The following is a 12,655-nucleotide window of genomic DNA, read 5'->3' as shown; positions in this document are numbered from 1 at the left end:
GGAGCGGTGCGGATAGGCAGTTCACCGGACATTTTAACAACTCGAAAGGGTTTTTTTTTTTCCTCCTTTCCCCCTTTTTGTTGTTGTTGTTGGCGGTAGCATCACCCCTGTTTACCGGGGCCTCGGGCCTTCTTTCTGTGCCCAGGCGGAAACCGGACTCATCTTATCCTGTGGGGCACTTTAGCGCTATTGATAGGATTTTCATATTATACCCGAGGAGCAGGGATATACTGACGGCTATGGGGCACATGCTCTGTTAGTGCTGGGTTCTATATCCTAATTACGGTATATACTTCTGATGCTTTCCTTGCTCACATAATGTATTGGAATGCGTATTGTACTGTTGTTGCTCTATCGCCTGTTACTGTTACTTTTTGTGTTCTGTGTTGTTTTGCAATGCAATGTAAAAAAATTCAATAAAAAACATCTGATTTAAAAAATAAATAAAGATGTGGGAATTATTTTTTTTTAAATATAACCCTTTTTTTGTATTACAAATTATTATTTCTTCTTTTTTTTTTCATTTGTTTTGCTTCATGTCTTTATAATGTTTTAAATCATTTTTAGTCTGTCACTTCACATGTTTTGATAGAGACTAATTGTTATGAAATTATTTTTCTATGCATGTGTAACAACAATAACTAGTTTTTCATATGACTCAGAAAATTGCAGCTGAGTAAATACCTATTTCATTGTTTGCATTGTAAGCTAAATTGGGAGCTGTCACCAGTGAGTTCAGGTATCAAACATAAAGCAAAGGTGTAACTTATTGTTTGCACATTGATGATAGTAGTCCAAAAGATAAGGCAGAACACATGCAGCTTGAACAGTTTGAAGGGTGAACACACAGTGATGAAGTTTTATTTTCATATCTCGATGAAAAAAAAACAACATACAGTCTATAGGTTTGATGGGAGGCTTTTTATGATATACTGTATGTTGTTTTGTTTCACTTCACTGTTGTCCTGAGGAAGATGATCATGTGCCCTGTTGAAACAGCAAAATAAAACTTCATCACTGTGTGCTCACCTTTAAGCCCTGTAAGTACCACCCTAACTTTTGGAGTACACACATATATACTGTATATATATATATATATATATATATATATATATATACATATGGTGTATATACTATATATATATATATATAGTTTTATATATATATATATATATATATATATATATATATATATATATAGTTTTTTTTATATATATATATATATATATATATATATATATAGTTATTTTATTTATTCATTTATTTTTATTTTTTTTAAATAGTAGCAAGCATGATGTTTACAGATCTAAATATGATTGGATTAACAATTTAAAAATGAACACCAAATGCTATCTATTGTCCCTAACTGACTATAAAATTCACTTTGATGACTAATATAGATGACAGACACTTTTATGTTTTTTTACAACTTCAAAAGTATATAAATGTGGCTACCAAATAGAATAGAAATACATTTGCTGCTAAAATTTTAGAGGCTCTGCAGTAACCAAATGTAAATCAATCTTGTGACTAGTGTGAGTTTCAGACACGAAAGCTGGCCATGGATGGCTCCTATTTGCTGCTGAACCGACCGAGATTTGATCCATCTATAGGCAAGCTTGTTGCTTCATGTGATCACTGCTAGTGGCTATAGCAGCAAGCAGTGATCATTGTGTTCTGCCACAAGGGAAGGCTCCCCATACCACCTCCTTGACAAGATACAAAAGCAAGGGATTTTTTTTCCTTCCACCCGTGAAAATAAAATTGAATAACCTATGGCCTGTTTTAGAGGCTGATTTACTGAAGTTGTGAATCTTCACACAAATATTCCCTTCAATCATTCATTCTGTAAAATAATCTGCACATTATTGGGTATTCAAACTGAATAGGAAATAGGTTAGATCACAAAGGGGCGGGGGATAACTGCGCTGAACTCCTATAGGTAAGCAGCAACTTAAAGTGCGACAAACAACTCAACAGAATAAATAAATAAATAAGTTGCGCTAAAATTGAATAATATTTATCTCAAAAATATTAATCAAATTATGAAATAAAGTGATGGTGATATCACCATCACTTTATTTCATAATTTGATTAATATTTTTGAGCTAAATATTATTCAATTTTAGCGCAACTTATATATTTATTTATTTATGAATAGGAAATAGCTTTGGCAAGTTTACAGACATTTTGGTGACTGGTATGAGTCAATATTTTTTTCCTCAGACTGAAAAATAATAAACAAATGACCACTTTGCTGCCACATAAAATATCAATGAAATTCTGTTGGCTTAAGTGAGTCTAAGATGCAAATGTAGAATGATTTAGCATTTTTGCCAGCATTTTTTAAAGTGATATTGAAGGCGATAAAAAAAAAACATCAGTTTTGCACAGAGCAGTCCCGATTCTCCTCATCTCGGGTCCCCCATGGGCGCTCCTGGCCCCTCCCTCCTGCTGAGTGCTCAGAGCAAGCATCTTACAATGGGGGGCACCCAAGCAGGCTTGCTTAAGAACCACTGCTCTGCGTGTTTATTCACACACAAAGCCACAGCTTGGCCACACCACCTCTCTCTCCTTACTGGCTCACTGGCTGTGACTGCACCAAAAGCAATTTTAAATTGAGTGTGATCCATTGGCTCCTGCTGCTGTCTCAGTCAATGAGTAGGAAAAGTCCCCGGAGAGCCGAGGCTCTCGTGAACATTGTTGAAGGTAGAGCGGGCTCAGGTTAGTATAAGGGGGGGGCTAGGGGAGCTGCTGCACACAGAAGGCGTTTTACCTTTAGGCATAGAATGCACTAAGGTAAACAACTTTGAGCCTTTGAAGGCACTTTAAAGGCAATACAGCAGGAGGCCTACATTGTCCTACACTGCAATTGATGTTGAATTAAACATATTCCCAATATAACTGTAGATACTACACTATCCTAAAACGAAATGTTGCTTTAGTCATTTTACTAAAATGTGTATATCATATTTATGCTTTTGTGTTTATTTAAAGCAGTATATAGGTATTAGATAAAAAAAAAAAAAAAAAACAGAATATTGGTCTTTGAAGTGAAGATGTGCTATGTTGCTTTGAACTATTTTATAATTGAACTATATTTTAAATTGAGTGTGATCTATTACATTTTAGCTTGTTTTAAAAATTTTGCTGTAATATGTGGTATTTTCCTTCAGTTCCAATAACAAAGGGAGATGGGTTTGTAGATTAAGACAGAAAAGGTTTTGTGACCTTGATGCTGTACCTCACCCAGAAAAGCAATATGTGTGTCCACGAAAAAGAAAATAGCTTCTATGTAACACTTATATTGCACTATATATTTAACTGAAATACTTTCTTGGAAAAAATGCTGTGTCATGTCATCTATTTTGTTTATAGCTTCATTTGTGTGAAGGCGTACTACGATAAAAGTAGTGAAAACTATCTTTATTTTACAGAACATTATAAATGATCACATACACATAATATTCTAATAGTTGTATATGCATATATTTTAACTTAGCACAGTGTTATGCAACATTGCTGATACTCATACACAAATGATTCGGAACTGAGAAATGACATCAGATAAAAATTCAATCTTTATAACATTTCTGTAAAATAAAGAGGGATGGCTACAATGGAAGGTAAATTTCAAACTGTTGCCATATAGGTTTAAATGATATGTTGTGTAGGTGGGTCATAGCTACCTGTACTAGGTTTTGGCTGGAATTAACTAGTGAATTATAAACCTTATCTCCTCATAAATGCACAGAAACAAGGGCAAATTTAAATCTAAAAAAAACACAGCAATAAGAGATCTGTTTGTCTTCCTTCATGCTGCTCAGCATAATGATTTATTGTTATCTTTGTGACCTCAGCTGGATAAAGAAAAGGAAACAAGTGCTAAATGACTAGAAATAAACTCCAACATGCTGTAAAATCTCTCACCGCAATAACGAGCACTTTACAGTGTTCATTCTCTCTCTGCTGTAAATCAGTATTCGGCTTGATCGTCCTTAGTAATGAGCTGAACTGCCCTGGGTTTGGTTTGAGCAGGGTTTGGTGAAAGTCAAATAAGTTCAGTTCTGTTCAGACCTGAACCCCTTTGAAGTCAATGGGAGCTGAATCTGTCAAATCGAAAATGGCAATTTTCTAGGCTAATATGCAAAGGGCTGTAAAAAATAGCATGGAGAATGGAGTGGGAAGATTTTTTAGAAAGATAACTTTTGGCAGGGAGCAGTGTTTTTTTTTCTTATTTTTTGAAAGCACTGACATTTAAAAGGGAAACATGTTTTTAAATTGCTGGCAAAGGACACATTGACCCCTCTAAAGGTCCCCCAAACAACTAGGTATACATTTTTTAAACAAACTAACAATAAAATGTAATTTGCTGGCATATACAAGGGGGGCTGTCATATACAAGGGGGGCTTGGTCTCCTAAGTGACATCATTGATCATATATAGACATGACCGCCCATAAAACAACTGTCATCCACCAGACCTACCATTTAATGGGAGGCAAGCGAATGGACAGGATGGGTCTTGGCAGCAGCTTTTATTTTCTTTCTACAGATTGGCAGGCATCATATTTGATGAAACTACATTTCTGGATGTTGTGATTGATGGTGGATGTATATCATGAATCATTTTTAGGGTTTTTATTTTTACTAAAAAGACTTTTCAAAACTGCAAGTGTTTTATTCTTTTATTGTTTCATTTTTTGTGAATAAGAAGGGGGGCACCTCACAAGAAAAAAGAATCCACTTGGTGGATGCATTATCAGGGATAGCCCCTTTTATCAGGAACATGTCACCACTGGAAAACATGTGCCTGGATGAAGAGCAGCATGAAGCAAGTTTTAATCGCAGGTTATTTTCTCTTGCAAGAATGAATTTACCTATATCATTATTTATAGGTATATTTTAGCAAGTGTCAGTTTGTCTGCTTTAAGAGGCAAAACAGTAAGAAGCAGTGGATGTACCATTTGGGGACTCTGTACGCCACTCTACAAGTTTCTGATTGCCTCCTGCCTGTACATAATATCAGGATATTATGAAATGATTTTGGTTGTTATTTATTCATCTTGCCATGGCTTATGGAGTAATGTATAGTCCATAGGAAAGGTGGTCTTTCAACCTATACCTGGGGGACATTATGCCTGATACCACCGCTAGAATATACATGTGGGGATTACATATTGTTTATATCATACTTGACATGTGAATAATGTGTATCTCTTTTCGGATGAAGAGCCAGTCCTGCTGGTTTGTACTGTACTGTTTGTAGTTGTTCCATTACAGGATCAATTCCCCCATCCATATTATATGGAACTGACTGAGCATTTTTTTTTTTTTTGCTTGATTACTGCTGGAAGGTATAGCTGTTGGCAGTGATCATTGTTTTCTGATGGCAAAAACCTCCAACTGTCCGAATACATAGCACAGTGGGAGTTATTCCTCCATCAACACTGACTGTGTTGATGGGGAAATCAAGCAATTTTCTTTGCTTCAACCCCTGTTTGAATGAAAGGAAATTGCATAATGTATGTCCTGCCTTAAGTGAATTAAAAACAACACACAATGTAAATTAGTTTTCCAATAACAAAGGTGACTGTTCTACACACACCCAAGTATGTGTAGAACCCCAAGTGAAAAGTTAAACAAAGTACCAATTCAATGAAAACAGTCACTTTTCAGTGCAGCCAACCATAAATGCAGACCACAAACAGTGTATACAAATGAATAATCCCTTAGTGAAAAAGTTTTCAACCTATCATTTGTGCTTCCCTTCACCAAGCAACAGGACCTGCATTCATCAATTTCATATGTCTTCCTCAAGAGAGGCATACTAACTCAAACAGCTTTAGAGAACAATCCAGCATTCCCTGTGTGGGTTGCCACTTTTAATCTCAGGAGAGTCAATCACCACTGTAGGAATGAAATTTCACATAGCATAATACCCTTTAAAAGTAACAATATATTATTGCAGACATGTACATTTACATCTTCCAATGCAATAAATAAGCATATAAGCAAATATATCAGTAGAGTCCTGCAGAAGCATTGTCATGAAGTAAAACCACAGCTTGTTGCATTTTGTGTGAGTGACCCCGGGGCTCCTGCATGACCAGTTCATCCAGTCCACTCTGTTTAGCTCTGCCTCAATGAGTTTTGTTGTCACAACAATTTTCTCAATAGGATTTTTTACTTTTAAACAAGGGTTTGATCACAATAGGGTGTGTGCAGAATGGACACATTTGTTATTGGAGCACTCATTTACATTGTATGTTGTCTTCAATTCATTTAATATTCTTGGTTTGAGATTTATTTGCTACATTGTAATTTGGTGCTTAGAGGGAGTGCTTTTTAAATAGCGCTGTACTTTATAAGAGGTTTTTCTATTTTTTTTTTTTTTATTTTAGCAAACCTCCTTGGAATAAAACACTTTCATTCTAGCTGAAAATGCGAACCTTAAGAATATTATATAAAACAAAAAAGTAACCTTAGTTGTGGTGGGTGCATTAATTTTCATTTTTAAGGAAAAGATAATTTTCAACAAGTATAGGATATATTTATTGACTTTTCAGAAATGCAGTGTTCTTATCACTTCCAGTGAACTGAAAAGAAAGCACAAACATCCTAATCTTTCTTGTGTAAACTACTAGTCCCATCACTCCATCATGTTGACCTTCCTAAAAATGCAGTGTCCTTGTTCCTTCCAGCAAACTGAAAAGAAAACACAAGCACCCTAATTCAGGAATACCATGACTAATTTTTTGTGAACTATTGGTCCTATTAATCCGCTATGTAATGGAAATGAGCAAAGTTAGACCTGTTTTCTCTCAGAAAATAGCTGGAATGAGGTTGACACCTGGTTCTCATATACCTTTAGTACAACAAATGTATACAGTTTAAGTTCATACACCATCTGCACTATATGCCAGATATGCTATACCTTATGGACCTCATTCCACACTCCCAGTGTATTCAATGTGGGGACTCTCCAGCTACTTTATATGATATCTCATAGCATATCATATATTATCATATTTCCTCATATTTCAGTCTTCTAAGATTCACTTTATACTGCTCTAGAAATGAATTTGCAATTCTTCCCTGGTCCCAGAACGCCTGGGTGTCTTAAAATACTTTGTCCCTCTGACACATGAGCGTATCATGTTTTGTTTGATATTTTATCAGGCCTGCAAGGCAATGCTTAACAAAATGAAAGGCAGCCTGATGTGTACTTATACCATATGATTGGCCTTACTTGGTTTAGGTTCATAATTTAAATCCAGCAGAGATGCTCTGAACCCATATTTAGCTTGTTTTAGACAACTATGTAAAACATAATATGGGGAGTTCAAGGAAGTCATAGAGAACTGCCAGGTGTGTGACCTTTCTTATAGGGCAATGTAGGACTATTACAGAGGCAATATAGAGGATATGTACAGCTACTTCAATCTTTAGGGAGTTAAACAAATCATATCATAGCAGACATGTTTTTTTTTTGGTGTTGTTAAGAATTCCAACTATCTGGATGGGTAGGGTCAGTTTATTGGGGAGTTGTAGACTAGAACAGTACTAGTCCATGCTTGTAGATAGTGGGATGTTGTCAGTATACTGACCCTACCCTATACACAGCCCCTATCCAGAGAGTAGGAATTCTCAAAGCGGTGAAAAACATGTCTGCTGTTTGTTGATATGTTTTGTCTAGCTCCCTTAAGATGGAACACTTGTCTAGCTCCCTTAAGATGGGTACTTGTACATATCATCTATGTTTATTATGTGATGCCTCTGTACTAGTCCTATATTGCCCTTTAAGTAAGGTCAGACACCTGGCAGTTCTCTGTGACTGTAATTTACAGGAAGGCATCACTACTCAACTGGAAAAATCCCAACCCTACATCTCTACTACAAGTCTTCCACCTGAGTAGTGCGTACCTGTCTAAATACAAGATTATATACAAGCCCCAAAAAATTTCAAAAACTTTGGAATCTCTGGCTAGACTCTCCCATGATGTCATATTCAGAGTCCTGTCTACTCTAGATGCTAACAATCCTTTCTATGTCAGTAATACTGCATGGCCCTACTGTAATACCGATGGAAAAGAGGAGGGAGCAATTGTGAGTATGTTTGTGACAGAACCCACTGTCACTGTGTGTTTTGGAGGGGACTGTGCACAAGCCTCCTACCGACAGACTATGGGCCAGAAGATACTGGAGTTTGGCGCTGCAGCCTTTTGACTTTACCATCCACTACTGCCCTGGGAAGCAAAACGGCAACGCCGACGAATTATCCAGGCAAACAGACATTGACTCTTTGGGATTTGTTACCCGACTAATTCAGGCACAGACCAGTTGGAGGTCTAGTACCTGGATTAGTCTACCTTTGGGGGGAAGAGATGTGACGGTACTAGCCGTCACTATGGGTGACGGATCACCCTGTCCCTGGATTGTAAACCCCTTTGTGTCATTTTCTTATGAGTTTGGGACATTCCATTTTATTTTCCCTTTATTCATCCTCTGAACAACTGACTCATGGCATTGAGTTAATGTAATGTAATGTTACAACCCATCCCCCCCCCTCCTGTTTCTGTGTCTAAGTGGATTCATGGCAGACAATGGTCTGAGTTGGAGACATCTCTCCGCAGGGGGTGTGTATTAAGACTGCTTGTTTCAAATGTACAAATGTTCAGTTCTCATTGGTTGGTTCCCTTCCCCCCCTTCTGCGGAAAGGCTAAGGGGAGTTTCCCTAACTGTGTGTAAAACTGTTGTCTTGGAATGTAATAAACAGTTTAAGCTCTGCATGTTTAACCCTCAACACCTGTGTGGATTGTCTCGTGATTGAGGGGTTACGGGCTGGATATGACTTCTCTGCAGGCTGTGGGTGCGTTTGGAGGACAGGAGACACAGATCCGGCGGATGTGCCCAGCTGGGGTACAAAGATCCGTTACATTGGTGGCAGTGGTGGGATGTCTCCTGCAGTCCAGGACCTCCAAACCACCACCAGGATTCAAGATCTGGGCAGCTGCCGAGGAGTGATACGGGGACCAGCCAGCATGAGAGCGGAGTTCGGGAGGAGGCTGCAAGGCATGCGGAAGCAACATCGGGGACCAGCGACAGAGCACACCAGGCTCGGCTAGGAGGATGTGATCCGCCGGCAACTCTGGCATGAGGCGCTAAGCCACGAGCGGCACCATCAGGGGAAGATCCTTCCCTCCTCCACAGAGATGTACCGGAAGCAGTACCGTGCGCGAGAGGTGTTCCTGAGGGAACGACCGCGAGATGAAGGGAAGACGGAGCTCGGTAGATTGGTCCAGGAGGAAATAAGGGTTGGACGCCAGCTACAGAGCCCTCCGGTGGTTCGCGGCTCAACTGTGGCCAGGTACAGCAGATGGCAGCCCGACAGAAGGCGTTGGCTATGGCGGCGTGGGGCTGCTCCATCAAAAAATGTACGGAGACCCAGACTTTGGGAGCGATGAGGAGTGGCGGCTGGAACACATTCTGGATTTCCGAGATGAGGTGCTGGACCTCCCCGACGAGGCGTGTGACCTGGAGGAATTGGAGTTCCTGGTTGAGCAGGAATGGGAGCTCGAGATTGCCTACAAGCGGCTGTTTGACGGTGATCAGCAGCCTGGCATGGCTCCCGTTGCCTGGGACTGTCCGAGAGAAATAGCAGACAGTCACGAAGATGAGAAGCAAATGGGGCCAGGGGTGACCCTGCGTTTTCCCGTACTAACTGCAATGGAAGAAGCAGCGATGATACAGAGGGCACTGCGAGCGCTAGAATGCCGGAACGCACCGGAAGTCCACCAGGCAGCGAGACAAGCTAATAGCATGAAGGTCTCAGAAGGGGGAGTTGAGACAGGCGCTGGAAGGCTGGGAAATGGTGATCAGCAGCAAGTCCAGAGTATCTCATCTGGTGCCCCAGCAGAAGCATTGGCTACAGGGCAGAGTGCCCCTGGCATCTGCCCAGCATCAGAAAAAGAGTTGGATCCGGAGAGTCTGAGAGAGGATCTGCGTGAGCTGTTTTCCCAACAGCAGATACCCCCACCGGGAGTAGAGGAAGCAATTCTCCCTCCCCAACAATTGGACACTACCCCAGTGTTTATCCCCCCAGCAGAAGCGCTGGCTACGGGGCAGAGTGCCGCTGGCCTCTGCCCACCCTCAGAGGTAGATCCAGGGAGTCCGAGGGGGTGACCTCAGTGAGCCGTTTCCCCAGCACTTGGACACTACCCCAGTGGTTATCCCCCCAGCAGAAGCGCTGGCTACGGGGCAGAGTGCCGCTGGCCTCTGCCCACCCTCAGAGGTAGATCCAGGGAGTCCGAGGGGTGACCTCAGTGAGCCGTTTCCCCAGCACTTGGACACTACCCCAGTGTTTATCGCCCCAGCAGAAGTGCTGGCTACAGGGCAGAGTGCCCCTGACATCTGCCCAGCATCAGAAAAAGAGTTGGATCCGGAGAGTCTGAGAGAGGATCTGCGTGAGCTGTTTTCCCAACAGCAGATATCCCCACCGGGAGTAGAGGAAGCAATTCTCCCTCCCCAGCAATTGGACACTACCCCAATGTTCATCCCCCCAGCAGAAGCGCTGGCTACAGGACAGAGCGCTGATGGTCTCTGCCCAGCATCAGAACCAGAGATGAAGAATCCGGGAGACAGTCCCTGCAAGATACCTTCTCAGCGGCTCGTAACTACACCAGGAGAAAAGCAAGTACCTTTTTCTCCCCAAATGCATAGCCCTACCAGCCTACATTCCCTACCAGCGGAAGCGCTGGCATCAGGGCAGAGAATTATTCAGCTCCCCCAAATATCTGCAACCCTGCCCTGGATCAGAGGAGTGCAGACAGCTGTTCCCACTCTGCAGCGGCTGTTTTTATTCATGGGAGACCCTATGTGCGGTTTTGCTCCCCAGCGCCAGAGTCGTACTTTTACTTTTCCTGGTTGCCTGGGGTGGAAGTTTGTGACTAACACAGGTCCAGACCATTTGAGGGTCAGGAACCTCGTTAGTCTGTTTTTAAAAGGGGAGAAATGTGACAGAACCCACTGTCACTGTGTGTTTTGGAGGGGACTGTGCACAAGCCTCCTACCGACAGACTATGGGCCAGAAGATACTGGAGTTTGGCGCTGCAGCCTTTTGACTTTACCATCCACTACTGCCCTGGGAAGCAAAATGGCAACGCCGACGAATTATCCAGGCAAACAGACATTGACTCTTTGGGATTTGTTACCCGACTAATTCAGGCACAGACCAGTTGGAGGTCTAGTACCTGGATTAGTCTACCTTTGGGGGGAAGAGATGTGACGGTACTAGCCGTCACTATGGGTGACGGATCACCCTGTCCCTGGATTGTAAACCCCTTTGTGTCATTTTCTTATGAGTTTGGGACATTGCATTTTATTTTCCCTTTATTCATCCTCTGAACAACTGACTCATGGCATTGAGTTAATGTAATGTAATGTTACAACCCATCCCCCCCCCCTCCTGTTTCTGTGTCTAAGTGGATTCATGGCAGACAATGGTCTGAGTTGGAGACATCTCTCCGCAGGGGGTGTGTATTAAGACTGCTTGTTTCAAATGTACAAATGTTCAGTTCTCATTGGTTGGTTCCCTTCCCCCCCTTCTGCGGAAAGGCTAAGGGGAGTTTCCCTAACTGTGTGTAAAACTGTTGTCTTGGAATGTAATAAACAGTTTAAGCTCTGCATGTTTAACCCTCAACACCTGTGTGGATTGTCTCGTGATTGAGGGGTTACGGGCTGGATATGACTTCTCTGCAGGCTGTGGGTGCGTTTGGAGGACAGGAGACACAGATCCGGCGGATGTGCCCAGCTGGGGTACAAAGATCCGTTACAATGTTGAATGTAGTATGGATGACCTAGTTATCGTATTTGTTTTTATCTTCTTTTTCCTAAACTCAGGTATGCCATCAGACTCAGATCTTATGTTACCAGATGGTAGATGTTACCTTTTTTATTTTTATGATGACTACCGTGACTCTTTCAATATAAAAAAATGGAAAATGAGTAGGTCAGGAAATGTGTTATTTGCAGGATCAGCATGTGAAAATAAAAGAACAAACCCAAAAAAGTTATGCACCCACCGCATCTGAAGACTGGTAAATTCTAATATATTGCATTTTTGTTTTTAAATATGTTTTAAAGTATATCTATAATTTAATGCAAGATCACTGTTTTGGAGCTTGGTGACACAACAGGAAATGAGGATAATTCACTCCAATTGGGAAGCAGATATTAATACAAAGTTGACAGAGCCTCCAACTCTCATCCACACTTGATGAGCCTCCAACTCCCCTCCACAATTGATGTCGGTCGCAACCTTTGATGCCACTGCCCTAAGTAAACTATTTAATCTGCAATTGTGTATGGCATTTCACTGAAGCAAGAGATGATATTTTAACAACCTAAAATGTCCTATAAAATAAAATTGTTTAAAAGAAAAGTTAGGGATTAAAAAAACAGACATTTATACTCATCTAGATGGCTGCAGCAACAATCCGATGTTGCATCTGTTCTCTGATGCCTGTACATTGAGAACTGAGAGATCAAAGACTGCTGATTGCTTAGTTCTCAGTCTTCAGTTAGTTGAGAGCTGGTGACTGTCAGTCACTGGCTCTGTGCTCTGCCCTCCAGCACTCACTAGAGCTGTGTGTTGT

The 12,655-nt window shown here is 41.1% G+C and overlaps 1 protein-coding gene across 5 annotated transcripts in view; it reads right to left on the bottom strand.

Annotated features, from left to right (window-relative positions):
* The window catches only part of KCNH8 (potassium voltage-gated channel subfamily H member 8), a 675,597-nt gene that overhangs the window by 207,377 nt on the left and 455,565 nt on the right, over positions 1-12,655 (bottom strand). The gene's annotated exons all lie outside the window — the stretch shown is intronic.

Source organism: Pelophylax lessonae, assembly GCF_965119305.1.
Source record: "Pelophylax lessonae genome assembly, chromosome: 5".
Classification (NCBI taxonomy): Eukaryota; Metazoa; Chordata; class Amphibia; order Anura; family Ranidae; genus Pelophylax; species Pelophylax lessonae.
The sequence above is the reverse complement of the archived record's forward strand: the minus strand, read 5'-3'. Positions and strand labels throughout refer to the sequence as shown.